This window comes from Heliconius melpomene, chromosome 17 (genome assembly GCF_056956725.1).
Source record: "Heliconius melpomene rosina isolate 202511_hmr_F chromosome 17, ASM5695672v1, whole genome shotgun sequence".
In the NCBI taxonomy this organism is placed as follows: Eukaryota; Metazoa; Arthropoda; class Insecta; order Lepidoptera; family Nymphalidae; genus Heliconius; species Heliconius melpomene.
Window position 1 is genome coordinate 9,692,110 of NC_140405.1, and position 16,519 is coordinate 9,708,628.

Consider the following 16,519-nt stretch of genomic DNA (forward strand, 5'->3'; position numbering starts at 1 on the left):
TTTTAATTTATTAACTGATAAGCAGCTTATGCAATTTGTACTATATCAATTACAAAATTGTATTGATACTAAAATATAACGAGATCACATGTTTTATATGCACATACATGAATATCAACAAACCTATTAAATACACTATCGTGGAATTATTGTACGTATTTGTTTTTCATACTTTAGACCATTGGATGGTGTGGATGTGTGATACATCCATAATATGTATAGGAGGGTAGGCAAAGAACAGAGAACCTAGTACCCGTTCATTGTTCATCGTTCGGTGACTGGCGGAAAACAACGCTAGAGCAAAGAAATATAGGCCTTTTCAATTTATGAGGGCGAAGAAATGATACCACCCACAACCATCACGCTTACAGTCAGACGCAGTTACTATGCTGTGATGGTGTCTACTTTATTTAAATTTTAGCTTCCTCTGTCCTGTACATAGTAGGGTAGGCAGAGAGAACCTTAAAACTTCCATCCATCCATCAGCCTTTTAACGTCCACTGCTGGACATATGTCTCCCCTAATTCTCGCCACTCCGTCCGGGCCTGCGTCCTTTGAATCCAGCGGATTCCCGCTGTCTTCTTAAGGTCGTCGGTCCATCTGGTTGGAGGGCGGCCTGTGCTCCTTTTGCCGAGACGGATTCGCCATTCGAGGACCTTTCTTCCCCATCGGTTGTAGGTGTCAAGAGGACAATATGGCCTGCCCATTGCCACTTCAGCTTGTAGACTTTGAAACTTAGTGCTAAGAAACTCCATTCTCCCTCGCTACCAGAGCGAGAATCAAACCCACAACCTCTACGCGCCATGTATTGCCTCTATTTAATAAAATATATATTTATAAGTATACAAGAAGAATAAGGATTACAAGTTACACCAGCATGCCCATGTACAAAAGTATATATGAGTATAACACTGCGTACGCCGGAAGCCGCTTACGGCGACTTAACAACATCGTATAAATTATTGCAGCTGATGCCGCGCGATTCTGAGATAATAAATCTACATGCATGATAAAATTGTTGCGATATATTTTAGTTATTACATCTTTTTTTAGCTACGTGCTATATCCCGTACATAGCAGGATAAGCAAAGGGAAGATGGGAACCTAGCATGAAGACTTTCGTCCTCCACTTAACACCGATACCTTAATCCGAATTCTGGAGGCATTGCGTGTTAAGTAGCGGAACTCAAGGTCTCACTTGGCCTCGTTACCAGAGCGAGAAAATGAAAATATTGAATATTTAATTTCCTCGAGCGAGAATCGAACTCCCATCTTGTCATATTTACAGTCGCACGCTTGTGCTTGGGTGTTAGTTTAATTTTCTTGTAAATATTATAAATGACACCAGAATGTTTTTGAAAACTAGGCCAACCTCGTGAATTAAAATTAAATTCTTTATCCTCCGCGTAACTGAATAAATCTAAAAAGAAAAAAAGTTAAATAACAATATTTAAAATTATTCCATACAAAAAATCATCTTGCAGAAATTCTTTACTTTATTTACATTGAAAGAAATTTATTTGTAGCTTACTTTTTAAAACATCTCCCTTCGTTAAAAGCATCATTAAGACACCGTTATGATTTAAATTAATTTTTTTAGCCGTACTCCCCCTACTGCCCCGAATAGCCGGACTTGAATAGGCGAATGCAGTTTTAACTGCCCCCATCATATTTAACTCGCATTAATTTTATGCATTTTATATGTCACGCCAACTTGACATTTATGAATAACATATAAAAGAGTTTGCGTTTATATTTTATTTCATTTCAATTTTCATGTCGCTTTAGAAGCTCATTTTATAATTCAACGCCTAAAAATTGGATGACTTTACCTTTTTAATAAATTTGAATTAGTGACATTAATATTTTGTTATATTCTTTCTTTATTCCTTGTTATCTTCTGTATTTAAATGATGTGAATTAAATCACTCTTGTTCTAAATTAAACTATTTATATCAATTCGTGAATGAGAGGCGAATCGTGGTGCAGGAGCACAAGCGTGTGGCTGTTGTTGACGTGATGTTTGTGGGTTAGATTCCCACTCGGAAAAATTAATTAAGTAATATTTTCCATCGAATTCGTTACTAACGAGGCACTCTATGCAAAAGTAAGAAACTAAGAGAAATACCAATAAATTATCTATGCCTTCCTCTGCTACATGAGAAAATTTAAATATATTTTATTACTATTCCTTTTCTCAACGACAAACTAGTTTAAGATGCCTCAAGGAATCCTTCACATTTTACATGTAAACCGGCGAAATTATGGAATTATCGCAATTTTCCGCGCCGGCGCATCACAGCGCAGTGTAAACGCCGGCAGACACGTATTATTGCTAGATACTCGTGGATGCCTCTTAGCGATCTTGGGAATTTCACTTGAACACTTATACCTTTTATTTTAAATATACGCTTGTAAGACACATGGGCCTTTTGATTATAATTAATAGATTTTAAGTTGTCATAGTAAATCATTCAACTTGTGAGACATTTTATATACTCGTATATGTAGTGTAAATAATTCCTGTAGCAAGGGCACAAGCCTGTGTCTCCAAACGCCACAAGCTGGTATTGTATTTATATTTTCATTTCTTCGCTCTGGTGTCGAGGCAAAGCGCGGTGTTAAGTTCCACCACGTATCACGCAGTGCTCCCAGAATTCGGCGAAAATGGGAAATTGAAGTGTTTTAATGCGAACGGCATGGCTGCTGTCTATCAATTCTTGCTTGTATTTTTAGTATAATTTAAGTCTTAAGTTATCTTTGTCAAACTCATTATAAGAACCACAATCTACCTAATAGTGTCACAAGAGTAATAAGAACACGCGTTAACTCACTGACCATTTCCCCGAGCGGGCAAAAAGTGCACCGTACCGCGACCTCGATATACAAACAAACATCCGTTCTTGTTGCATGCAGCTATACTGAGACGTAGATAGGAAAAATTAGATTTTTATGTACTTAAATATCTATATAAATTGATGTGATTTAGTTAAATGTAAGTCGATTTTATTTAATTTCGTAATTTTGTTTAAACAATAATTAACTTTCTAAATTCTCATATATTCGTCTAATAATTAAGTAAAACGTTATAAAAAACAAAATTATATATATCTATAGAAATATAAGTAACTTTAGGTTGGTATGTATTAAGGAAAAGTTAAAAGATAATAGATAATAGCTTTTAGAAAAACGTTCGTTTTTCCAAAACACTCATACAAGTACTTGTTCGTAATGTAATTGATTTTGTTCTATAGGTACTTCAATTGTAAACTTCAATTTTCCGCTCTATACAATGCTTTCTGCTCTCGCATCTATTTGTTTATGGCACATGAAAAGGAATAGAGTGTCAAACATTTGAAACAAATTTCAACGTTTACATTTCATACTCGTGTTATATTTTACCTGTTTTTAAATCTGATTATTTGGAAACGATTCCAATGCTTGCCTTTATGTAAACAAAATTACACAAAAATACACTTGCTGTATCATAAATAAAAAACAAAACAAAATTTCTTTGCCATTCTCTTGAACTCCGCAATGGATGTTATTGCGGTTTTCACTAAAAGAAGAGTGAAATTTCCTCCTTATTTAACTTGGAAAAAATAAAACTGGTCAAGTGCGAGTTGGACTCGCTTCGTGCCAGACAAAGCTTGACGTTGATTTCCACTACTCTACACCCACTCTCCGAATACAAGCGAACAAATGGAAAATGGAGTCATAATATCATACCAACCAATACTACCGTACGTAGAATATTAGTACAAACCAACTAAAATAACTATATACATAAATTATTACTATATACCTATGTATATTTTATTTTATTTTGAAAACCACAGCACAAACGTGTTAACCTTAATACTACCTCGGTATTGTACCATAGTTTGTTTGAGATCTAAATAGCCACATAACTTTTAATAGCCACTCGCCCTGCATTTAATTTAGCCAGTTAAGCCTTACTTATAATGGCCGCAAAAGTTGTCTCTTTGACGCGAGTTGTCCGTATGACGTCAAGGCAGAAATTTCGCCTAAATTAAGGTAAAATGAAAGTTTGTTTACTGAATACCGAATATTGACCTCGGTTTTTATTATATTTAGTGATATAAAATATTTTTTTTATATTATGTTTTGCAAATGTTTTTGACTGAATTCGGTTTTGATTTGCGAATTCTGTAACATTCCCGAAAATACATTCCCGTTAACCTAGCCATTGGAAATTGTGTATTTTCAGGAATGTTTCATTTTAGGTGCAAAATATTATACAAATTCATGTGGTAGTTATCACGTGAATTCCAGCCAGACTGTCTGGCACATACATTTTAAAAAACTTTAAATACTATAGGTAGCGAGTCCTCGAGTTAATTCTTGAATAATAAAAAAATATTATAATTTAGAAAAGAATATATTTTTAAAAACCAAAAGAAAATAGTTTGTTAACTTTGATTAAGAAACATATTTAGAATCAACTTAATTTTATGTTCGCTGAAATTTAATAAACTAAAGCTTTTTTAAAAATATGATCCTTTTTGCCTGGAGCGTTGTATGTAAATCTGAAAAACAAGTTTGTAGTTTAAGAGTTAGGTAATGTTAATAAATAATTAAGAAAAATATGTAAAAAAAGTTTTTACATACTTTTAAAATAAAACGAAATATTTTAGTAGTAAGGAGTAACTATTATATATTAACATACAAATCACTCGCTCATTACTTTTTTATTAATAAATGAAAGCTAATAAATAAGCTTTTCTTAATTATTAGTAAATAATAATTAATTATAATCAACCAAGCTACGGCAATCAATCGGTCAGGAAATATGTCAGTGAGACTCCGGTGACCGCTACACGAGTACGTGCGGAGTAGGGTAAGTCAATCAATGAGTAGCCATAACTGAAACGCTGGTTACAAGTAAAAACAGTCAGTAATGATGACTATTAATTTATAAGCGGCGAGCGATTAAACTAAAATTGTGTAAATGACTTTCCAATTCCACTAAAGAATCAGTGAAACATATACATACATATAAATGGGTGTTTCTCAGATTGAAATTCGAAAATACAATAAAATAAATAAAGATGAGAAACTGTCATATCGTCTGAAATTCTATCGAAGCTGTCGTAATGCAGCGGCACTGGATGTAACTGTAGTTGCGACCGGTATTTGTTCGATTCCCACTCGGGGTAATTATTATATTTCTTCACTCTAGTAACAAGACAAAAGTGAAATGAATGCTTAACATTAGGTGCCTTGCTATATGCGTGATACAGCGTAAAGTTATTTATTTTATTTAAGTGCTTATTAACAACTCCGAATGATAATATGAATACTTAAATTTATGAATAATAATATACTTATATTTAGACATCGGTAAACAGTTTATTTTCCTTTTCAAGCCTACAAATGAAGTTCACTTTATTTACCTATTGAAATAACTGTAGGTACTTAAAAATATACTCGCTCTTTCTTCCAACTCAGGCTAATGGCCTATAGAAAATACGTAACAACCTCACAGTGTCGGTCAAGGGGCCAGAGGACAGTTAGCATGCTTACGATACGAGCAAGCTCTATGGTGTTAAATGGACTATATACTTGCATTTATCGCGTACAATTTGTTGAGTAATCGACAAGGCATCAGGTGAAAGGTGGAAAGTCACAGTAAATTCGATTTTCACAGTAATTAGAAAATTTTACTATTAATTGGAAATATTTCTATTTTATTATATATACTTTGGGAACCTGCTTCTCTGTTTAGGCTAAATATCCCATAAAATTATTAGAATGTCTACAAAATAGATTTGTGCAGATTATACACGCACGTCTCTTCGTTCATAAGTTCAACTCTCAGCTGATAATCCAAGCAAGTTACTAAAAAACTAGGTTGTGAACTCACGAATACCACTGCATTAGGCAAAGACGTCAACATGGTTAATAAATCCACAAAAAATACCTGATATCCACAATTTTAAAACGTAAATTTGGGGCTTACGGCTGAAGAGAACAATAGGTGAACTCTGCTAGCTAACCAAAACATAAGTGTAAGGTAGAGTACTTACATCCCCTATCTCGCCAGCTAAGAATCGCGCCTCGGAGGACCTTTGACAAAGTAATGACGGCGTAGACAAAGAGACCTCCCTTCGCCCTGCAGGCATGAGGTAAGAGGGTATCTATACGATGCTGTGTTAGAGGTATAAGAGTTTTCTTTCTATAAATATTAATAAAATCGTTGATTGTATGTTTTTGAATAGATTCCTTTATTATTGTTTAGGAAGTGGAATGCTTTTACTTTTCTCTTGGTCTCGTTTATTGAATTTATTGGTAGAGGTCGTAACGTCTTTATGCATTATTGGTTATTTAATAGTAAAAGCTTAGAGTAATATTTCTTCTTCATTGACTTTGTTTATTAATGAGACTAAAATAAGAGCGATATAATATTCCACCGAGTGTTCTTTGAACCACTGCATCCAGTCACATACTTGTCAACTTCGTCACGACAGCGTTGAATTCAACGTTGAATTTTTGAATTGAATTCAAAGTCATACTAACAAAATGTTTTTTTTTAAATCAAATCAATAAAATGTTCCTATTAGTGACATATAGTTGGTCACCCTAAGCCTCACCACCCACCATTACAGATCGTACGTTTTGATTCACCCACACCACCCCTACATGCTCTCATGGTTACCCTACCGAATGTGTAGTGGATCCACTATTTTTTCACTTTAATACTTTTGTTGAAAAGGTAATTTTATACTATTTTTGTATATTTCATTTTGCCAAAGAATTGAGATAAAAGTACCAACACTTAGAAATAACCTTCTGGGAGTTTTTAAAAGGATCTCCGCAAATAACACTACAAAAATTTACAGGCTGTAATAAAAACGATAAAAAGATTAACGAAAATCCCCTTTTCTTTTCTAATGTAGAAACCAAAAAATATATTAATTAGCCTTATTCAAGCATTTCTATTATAAGTCACGATAAACAAAGCCTTTTCACCCTTGCGTGAAACAAAGAGGAATAGGGTGAACTTTCAGAGTCCCATTCTTCTATAGATTCAAAAAAAATCTTCAAAAACATAAAACTTGATGTGTAAATGACGCTTATCTCCCGCGCGTGCCATCAACTAATTTCACAAGGTTTTGGAGTTTACACCCAAGTATTGTGCCTTTAGTATCAACAAATAGTCTTTATCGCTATTGAAATAAGGTATATATTGCAATTTCCTTCCTGTCTATTGACGAAACATATGAGGGGAACAGATAAGATGCTTAATCACCCGGCACCCTGTCTGCTCCAAAAGTATTTTGCTTTGTAAAGTGGCTGGGAAGTATGTACAGACGAAATTCCAAACAGTGAATTCTATCTCTATATCCATATTTATAGTAAAATATACAGGATTTAATAAGTCAACTTTATGTAAATTTTAGAAGAGAATCACTTTAAATGGAATTATTACTTCAAGACCTGTTCAGAACGGTTTTGACTAGAACTGCCAACTGCATGGAATAGATGTCAAATCAAATCTAACGTTTTTTTAAATATTGAGTAGGCAGAGGTAACCTAGGGTTTCTTACTAGAGGGAAACGAAACGAATATAATTTAATACATTCATTAAACCCTTAACAAGAAAACACGTTTTATTAATAAGAGACACTATACTCGTATTCCATGCTGCTTTTTAATTTGTGTTGTGTAAAGTGATAATTTTATTAAAACACGAAAGTAATTCAGATTAATAGATAAATAATCGTGTAATTCTAGCGGGCGAAGCCGCGAACCGGTTGCTAGCTATTAATAAAGAGGCTGACATAAAATGAGTCATTTAATGATAATTACTTACTCAACAAGAATTATTGATCTGCCATATCAATAAGCGTGTAACACACAGACATCACTTCCAGCTCTCAAAGGTAATAATAGTGTATAAGAACGAAGAACCGTTCATAAAACGTGCTCTGGACTCATGCTTTTTTTTGTATACAAGTCCGACATGCTTGGGATTGTTTGAATTTTCTCGCTTTAGAAAAATAAATAATAGTTAAGCTAAAAATTCGTATAGGTTGACAGTTAGTTAATATATTTTAAGTATTTGTTAATATTTTAAATTAGACCTATCCTATGCTATAAAAAAGAGTCTTCTGAAAAAATTATAAAACTCTTCTACTGAGTAATGACTGAAAGCGTACAACCGAAATTACCCGGCGTAAAATGCTGAAATTTGGTGTGTAGGTTCCTTGGGGACTGTTCTTGGGGGGTAGCAGAGAGAGAGGGTTTCCCGAAATTCCTAAGGGAACCTGAAAACATGAGATTTAACTCGAAAACGTAAATGATGACTACAACTCAGCGGTGTGTCTTATTACTTCCTACTACTACTACTTCCCTTTGCCTACCCTGCTTAATGCACGAGAAACTAAAAAAAAAACAATTTAACTTGAAGTTTAGAAAGAAAATTACAACTAACCGAAGCGAGGCGATTAAATGTGGCAACTCCCTAAGAGCTCCGTCAATCTCTTCTACTTAGCGGCGCAGTGTGCAATGGAACGCGTTTTTTCACTTGCCAGCCTTGATTAAGAGCCGTTATGGTTAATTATGAAATAAGCTACTACGGCCGTTGACACTACCGTTTAAAAATACTATTTCTATGCGTGAAAGACAAAAATATGTTAGTCTACGGTATTTAAGACATCATGGAGCAGTGGCTGATTATAAGCGCGATAGTAACGGGTTTGATCTCCGTTTGGGGGATTTACCCCTTGAAATCGTCATAATTTACATGCTTTGGCAATACAAAGTTCGCTTCTCAACGTGTATTATCATAAAAAGGTGCTAAATAAAAACAGTACATTTTAGATAAGTAATTTGCAAACACTAGTATAATTTAGTTAAAGAAATAAAATAAAATTGTTAACAATTAGTTAGTAATTAGCAAATCAATTAGCAATTAACGTTATTACTAAAAACCGCCAATTGCATAAATTATATATCACCGTGAGGTTGTAGAACGTAAAATTCTTTAGATATCTTAAGAGAGCCACAAACAATACCGTTAGTTTCGAAGTATTTAAGTTTTTATTATGGCATGGACGAATATAGGTATCTCGGTATGGTAAGAGAAAAATATTTTTATACTAGTAGGTGAATCACCTATAAGAACTGCAGTTCTACAGCACTATTAAAAATATAAATAATTGTTATGTTGTATTTATGTAAAGGATAACTTTAATGCAAAAACTACTAAACAAATTTTAATAAGACTTTAGAATAATAAAGCTCATATACTAGGATCATAAAAGTATTATTTATAACGATATTATATAAATTGTCTAAAAAGTAACAATAAGTAAATCGATATATGCTACCTATCAACTAGTTATTTTTACTCTAATAATCAAAAATAAATTAAATATAAGGCTATCGTGGAGCAGGAACACAAGGGTCTGTAAAGCGACGGTTGTGAGTTCGATTCGCACTCGATATTTCTCAATATTTTCATTTCTGACACTAAGGCAAAAAACCCGGCACGCGAAATTGGGGAACGAAGTGTCTTAACACTAGTTTCCCTCTGACTATCCTGCTGTATGCGGGATACAGCGTGAAGCTAAAAAATAAAAAATACTACAATAACTCTGAAAACTATATATTTCATCTCGAGCAAAGATTAACACTTCAAAAATAATATTTTTGACTAGCTTGAAAATAAACTTGACTTCTTAACGCTTGCAGTTGGCAGATGCCTGGACAAATGGCACGTTGCACTATGGGACGCTTTCTATAAAAGCGTGCCAAAAATGGTCGAAACAAAAGTCGTAATTTCAAAGTTCTGTTGATTGTTCTATATACTAGAATAGACTATCTTATCAATACAACAAGATTTTTATTTTTGATAGCAGTTTAAAGTGTCCAAAATGACCTTCAAACAATACACTTCGATATTTCCCTATTTTCCATACTGCATATAGCGATATTTAAGCGTTAGTTTCTTAATAAACTTCTATAGTAACTATATTTATGTTATACATTTTTATAAAGCTCATTGTTTCTTCTTTAAGAAAATATAATTCGTGTATAATAAAAACCTATATTTAAAAAGATATCTTAAAATTTTTAGAAGTGTTATATTTTACCATTTTCATATTTTCAATTGGAGTTTTCATTGTTGCCGCTGGCTGCCGCTGCCGAGAAAACTATATGTATGTATACAAAAATTATTCAAGAATTAGGGGAAAGAATAAAATTTTGCGCATATTTGCGCCATTTTGATTTAGAGCAAAAAAACCAAAATGTAGTAAAATCAAAATTTTTGATATTTCATGAATACTTCTTTTATTTTAAATAATTGGCGTCCTATTTAGTTCTTTTTTGTTCTATAAGTAGAAAAAAACTATCAGAATGTTTATTTTAACATTTAAAATAATAATATGTCTATTTTTGAAAGAGCATATTTGTTTTGAAATATAACATTTTTTGTGGTCATTCCAACTACGAACATGACAAAATTATCATTTTTTATGTGAATAAACAATATTATGTGAATACAAAATAAAATATTTAATTAATTTGATGTTGTTTTGCACAAAACACTTGTCTGGACAAGTATAAAAAGACCAATTATAACTAGTTGCTTTCATTAGAGTAACCGAACTTTTCCGCATTGTTTCTAAGACTGTTAACTTATTAAAAGATATACATATATTTTGTGCAACATGAGTGAATTCGTTTGCAGTAGACGTAACTTATGCACTTTTATAATTGAAGGGAGAAATACTTCTGAAATAGAAAACTTTTAAAAGGAGAACTTAAATTTGTCGTCATCAGACGTACAAACTATAGTGAACAACATTCAAAAAATTTTTTTATATAATTCTTCAAACTATGTCATCAGGACTTGTCGTAAATGTCGAAAAATTAATTTCGATTAATATACACTTAATACAGCGCAATTGTATGTTAACAAATGTAACAAGTATTACATGCCTTCTTCGATGCATAAAATTCTTATACATGGAGCTCAAATTATACAGTACTATGCAATTCTTCCTATTGGGCAACTTTCTGAAGACGCTCAGGAAGCAAGAAATAAGGATTACAAAAGTGTCTAACGAACTGTTTGACGAAGCTAAAGAACTTCTGCAAATCACAGAATAAATTCCTTGTTTACGTCACTATTTTTATAAAAAATGTTTTTATATTACATATGATATATCAGTTTTTTGTTTAATAGCCTAGATTCAGTATACTTAAGTTACTTTTAATGATTTAAAAATAATAGTAATTTTTAAACATCTTAATAAGCTCTTATTTATGACAATTTCTAACTTTGAATTTTTTTTATTAAATAACTCATGAGTTTTATTAATATCTATTTTATGTCATTGATAGTAAATATATTCAAGTATATATATGCAAAATTTCAGCACTTTGCGATGAAAACTGAATGAGTTACGGATTTTTGACACGAAGCGCATCATTCCGTCCCACTGTGCGTTGTCGCCGCCAGCTCGCCGCGGACCGTGATGTATGGAGTTTACTTTTTACTTGTACTGTGTACTCATTTACACTGACGTTTAAGTTGTCATAAACTCTAGTTCAGCAAAGTTAGCAGTTATTTATATAAGTTTTGAACTTTAAGTTTCTAACTCTAATAAAACTCTAAATTAATATTAATACGTTACGGTTAAATGAGGTAAAACGTGTTGACCTCAAACTTATTACTACTTATAACATTTTCACATAGAAGTAATTAAGAATGAAATTTCTATTATCTTTATATTTTACTTCAGGTTGTATCGAGAGGTAACCTAACCGTTAGACCACCACCATTCTCCATTTTCACCTGATGTTTCGAGACATTGCGTTGACAGTTGAGTGTTTTGATTTGTTTGTGAAACAAATTTGATGCATAAAAGTATGAATTTGGAGTTCAAAATTCAGATTTACTCCTTAATTAAAAATTTGATGCCGTCGTGTCATATGATGTAGAGAAGGAACGTGATGGGTTGCATTCAATTAAGTTTTTTTTATATTTATCATATAGGACCTTCTCCCGTCTGATTATTACGAACGCGCCGTTAATTTCGTCCGTATATGAAAAGTAATGATAAAGAATATATTATATTTTAATGTTCTTTTAATAAAAAAAACACAAATATTATTAAAATCTATATATAACTATTTAATATTTGCTCTAAATAAAAAAAAACTTAATAGTCATAAAAACGCAATTATCAAATCCTAAAAACACTTAAAGCAAATTGAACAGTTTGCGCCTATTACTAATTAAAATTTAATTATTACACTCATTTGTTCCAAGAGATAAAAGGTCAACGTTCGAAGAATATCTTAATCATATCATTGTCTGTTTTTATTTCCGTTAACGAATAACGAATATGTTTTATATTAAAACTACTATTAATAATACCAGTTTTTCCTGTTCCCGTTGGAACTTCGAGAAATGCTCTTTTAGTTTTCCCCTACACTCCCTAATCTACCTACAAGCCTTTTACCTTTTGGAGCCCAGCAGTTTCGTCTATGGTTTGTTCTATTATACAATCAGGCCAGTATGTATAGGCCGCTCTCAAGTCTGATTTTATATATCTTGAGACAAATTATATATCTATAAATGAAAACGGCATCTCAAGATCAATCTTAGACTTGAGAACGGTTTATAAATAAAGAATTTATACTTACCTAAATAACGGAAGTATTATATCTGTGTATATATATAGTAAATAAAAGTATACTCGAATATTCGATGATATCATTATAATATTATAAGGTTCTTCTCATAACTAACGGTATATACGGGTATGGTGAATCATTGTAATAGAACCATGAGTATCACATTTTATATTATTATAGTAGGCACATTGTAATAAGTATAAAAAGTAACAGATATTTTTAGCTATAATATTTGTATAAGTTATATAAAAAAATTAAATATACTTAACTCTAGTAATTCTAAATTTCAATTCAATTTCAACCGGATACCATAATTAATGCAAATTTAAGACTTATGCGATTTTCTCATGGATGCTAATGTCAAAAATGGACCAAATTAAAATGGGACCACACGGGAAACACTAGCTTTCAAATAAAAAAAGAATCATCTAAATCGATTCACTCAGTCAAAAGTTTTGAGGTAGCAAACTAAGATTAATTATAAACAATTTACAATTTTCAATGTATGGATGTCTTAATATATGTATGTTTATGTCTGTAATATGTAGGTAGGTCGTAATGGATCGCGACCTGAGCCTTAGGTAATGTTGATAGATATTTACGCACGGACAGATGGACATGAGATGAATTATCTTTATTAACGTATTGCAATCTCAATTATTTCGACTCCTACATTATTTTATTATGAAAATTTAATATAAATGTAAATTTAATTTAATATAAGCATATTAAAGCACCGGTAGCGAAGTCAATATTTTGCATACATATACTTACTTGCCCGCACAGCCTACTCCCAACCCTCACTAACACTGTAGCTTAATGAAAATACCGAATTTGAAATGTAAATTTTTGTATAAACGATTATAATATGTAGAAATCACACGATTGTCATGAATTGTTGATCTCTTGTCAATTTGGTCACATTTGTGACTCTCCTCCCTTATTAATATATTTTCCTCCCTCAGTAATGAATTAACGGAAGGAATTAATGGGATTAATGGAAGGTAGTTGGTTCGATTCCTGCTCATTTTCTCCGGCTCTCTCATAAAGTCCGGCTTTCAGTTTCGCCACTTAGTACGCAATGTCTCGAAAACTCTTTTTATAAAATATAAAAACTGCAAAAGTAATCAACCGTAGGCGTGTCTAAACGCATTACAATTAGAAAGATTAGCACGTTTGTCTCACTTTCCTTTGCCTCATTTAAAAGGAACAGTAAAGGTTTTTAAAAGTAAATTATATCCATTACTAAATATGTTTTATACTTATCAATACTATATCTGTTTTTATAAATTTTTAATATACATATTGAAATTTGAATAAATTTGATTATATTATTTTTTTCAATTTATTTATAACATACCATTTTTTTTTCAGCGTCACGCTATATCCCACACTCAACAGGGTAGGCAGAGAGAACCTAGTGTTTAGACACTCCGTTCGCCACTATAATTATTTGTCTATATTAATATATATTTTTATATATAGATATATCTATGTAAATATCTGTACATATACACCACAGTACTTAACATTCAAATATATCGACAAAATAATTGAAGTCGTAGGTACTATCCTACGACGTAATAGTTCATCTCCGAAGAAATGACACGTAATGCAAGGTAACCGCAAAAGGTGGGAATTATACGGAAATGAGTCGATATTTCTTCTTACTTTCCTTTTATACTGGAGTGTAATAAGAAGGTGTTTTTGGAGGTTTGTATTTATTAATTACTTGTGAAGTTAAAAGATGTTTCAACACTGTTTCTAAAAAGTTACGATGTTTACGTTTAGTTTTCATTAATTTGATGAAAATTCAATAAAATTGCTATTTATTTAGTTAATATTGTAAGTTTATAAATTGTAAGTTTTCCAAAACAAAGCCTACTCTTTTCTTACTTCTTTTCTTTCAAAATATTGGAACCTCTATTTCTTTATAGTCGCATCACAAAATATTTCTTTAGAGAAAAACTAAAATTCCCTGCAAACTAAAATTTTAGCCAACTCAATGAACTAATTATTTTATACCAATTTTATAAATCAACGCGCGGCGTTGAGTTCTGCTACTCACCCCGCAGCATTTTTTGATTTTTCCAGGTTTTGCCTTCCCCGCTATTAGAAAAAAAAAGCATAAAGCCTTACGTTGTTACATACAAAAACTAAAAACTAAAATTTAGCTCATTCCATATACTTACAAGCTTACAGCCAACCTAGAAATATTTATGTAATGCAATATGGCGAGGTTTTCGCGCCTGGTTACACGATAGATCATCTCCGCTGTAATGAGATGTAACCGCGGAGCAGGGGAATGACGCGGAAATCATTCTACATTCGTGTCTTCCTTGTACCGAGAGCTGGAATACTGAAGTAAGTAGCTTGTAGTTTAACGTTTTTTTTTTGCATAGCTTGATAGGTAGAAAAAATAGTGCTAGGACACTCGCATAGAAGTTGTTTTGAGGCAGTGGCACTGTTGGGACAGTTGTAAATTCGTTCTCCACTCGGAGAAATAGTTATTATTTATTTAAGTTTCATTTTTGTGCATTGTGTAATTAATGCGGGGTTTCGTCATTCAACAGGTAATAGACTAGGTGGAAAAATTTGTCGGAATTAAAAGTAAAATGGAAGGCTTTTTTTCTTATACCGATTATAATTATAGTTTTTCAATATAAAAAAACGGTACATATTATAAAATTTTATATAAAAACAAGTTAAAAAATACTTTAATTCGTAATAAAACCACTCCTCTTTACCCACTTTAATATTCACTCCACTACAAAGGCTATAACGATATCTCATATTGTATATATATTATTTTATTTCATACGTATTTAAAGTAGGGCAAGTAGATGTCCCATATCCACGCACGAGGCGCTCCAATAATATGGTAATTGAAAGTTAAATTTGTGCCTCCATATATATTAGGACGGTAACCAAACGAAATATGAGAATATATTTTATACAGGTACAAATTTACATAGAGATGTTCAACAATTTCGGGTTCGATTCCCTCTTAAAGCATGCCTGTCGAACATATAATGTTCTAGATACTTTTTTTAGTTTCACTCTCTATCCATCAAATAACAGGGTAGACAGAGGAAATCTAGGAACCTAGTGTTAAGACACTCCGCTCTCTGTGCTGGAACTCAAGAGGGTATCGAACCCACAACCTGTCGCAAGATTATGCCTTATGTCTAGATACATCCGTGAATAATACCAAATGTACATAAATATGTACACGACTGTGTAACTTAACTTTACACTGTATCCCTAGAGGGGTAGTCAGAGAGAACGGGCTCTAAACTCTACGGTCTCTACTCTACTCTACATAACTCTTTCGCCTCGTCCACTATCATCAACCTGTTCGTACAGACATATATGTGACCTTCTTCCAATATCTTTGATACTGTATTTTCGAAAGACTGTATATGTAGGTATAATCAGAAAATATATGACAATATACAAGCAAAATGTGAGTCGTAACCTATTACTCGAAGTGAGTATCAACACTAAATACTTTAAAACACTCAGTATGAACAATCTCTCTCCGATCTCTTCTAATTCGTTTACATAAAGAGATCGTGCAAATCGATAGAAAAAGGGATTCGTTAATGTTAATCTATTTGCACGGCGCTTTAACACGAGCTTAATCGAATAGCTTTTATAGGTACCATTTAAGAGGTGAACTTGCTAATGGTGTCTATAAAACGGGGGTGTTTTTTATAAGATTTTATTATTTAACTTTTCCTTACTTTGGGTTCGATTAACAGAATTAAATTGTGCTTATTGCCTACCGTGGAGTAAGTTCTTCTTTAGGTCAATGACCCAATCACATTAAATTATTCTTGAA

At 32.3% G+C, this 16,519-nt stretch overlaps 1 protein-coding gene across 2 annotated transcripts in view; it reads right to left on the minus strand.

Moving 5' to 3' along the window:
* The window catches only part of Prosap (SH3 and multiple ankyrin repeat domains prosap), a 145,022-nt gene that overhangs the window by 106,583 nt on the left and 21,920 nt on the right, over nucleotides 1–16,519 (minus strand). The window lies entirely within an intron of this gene.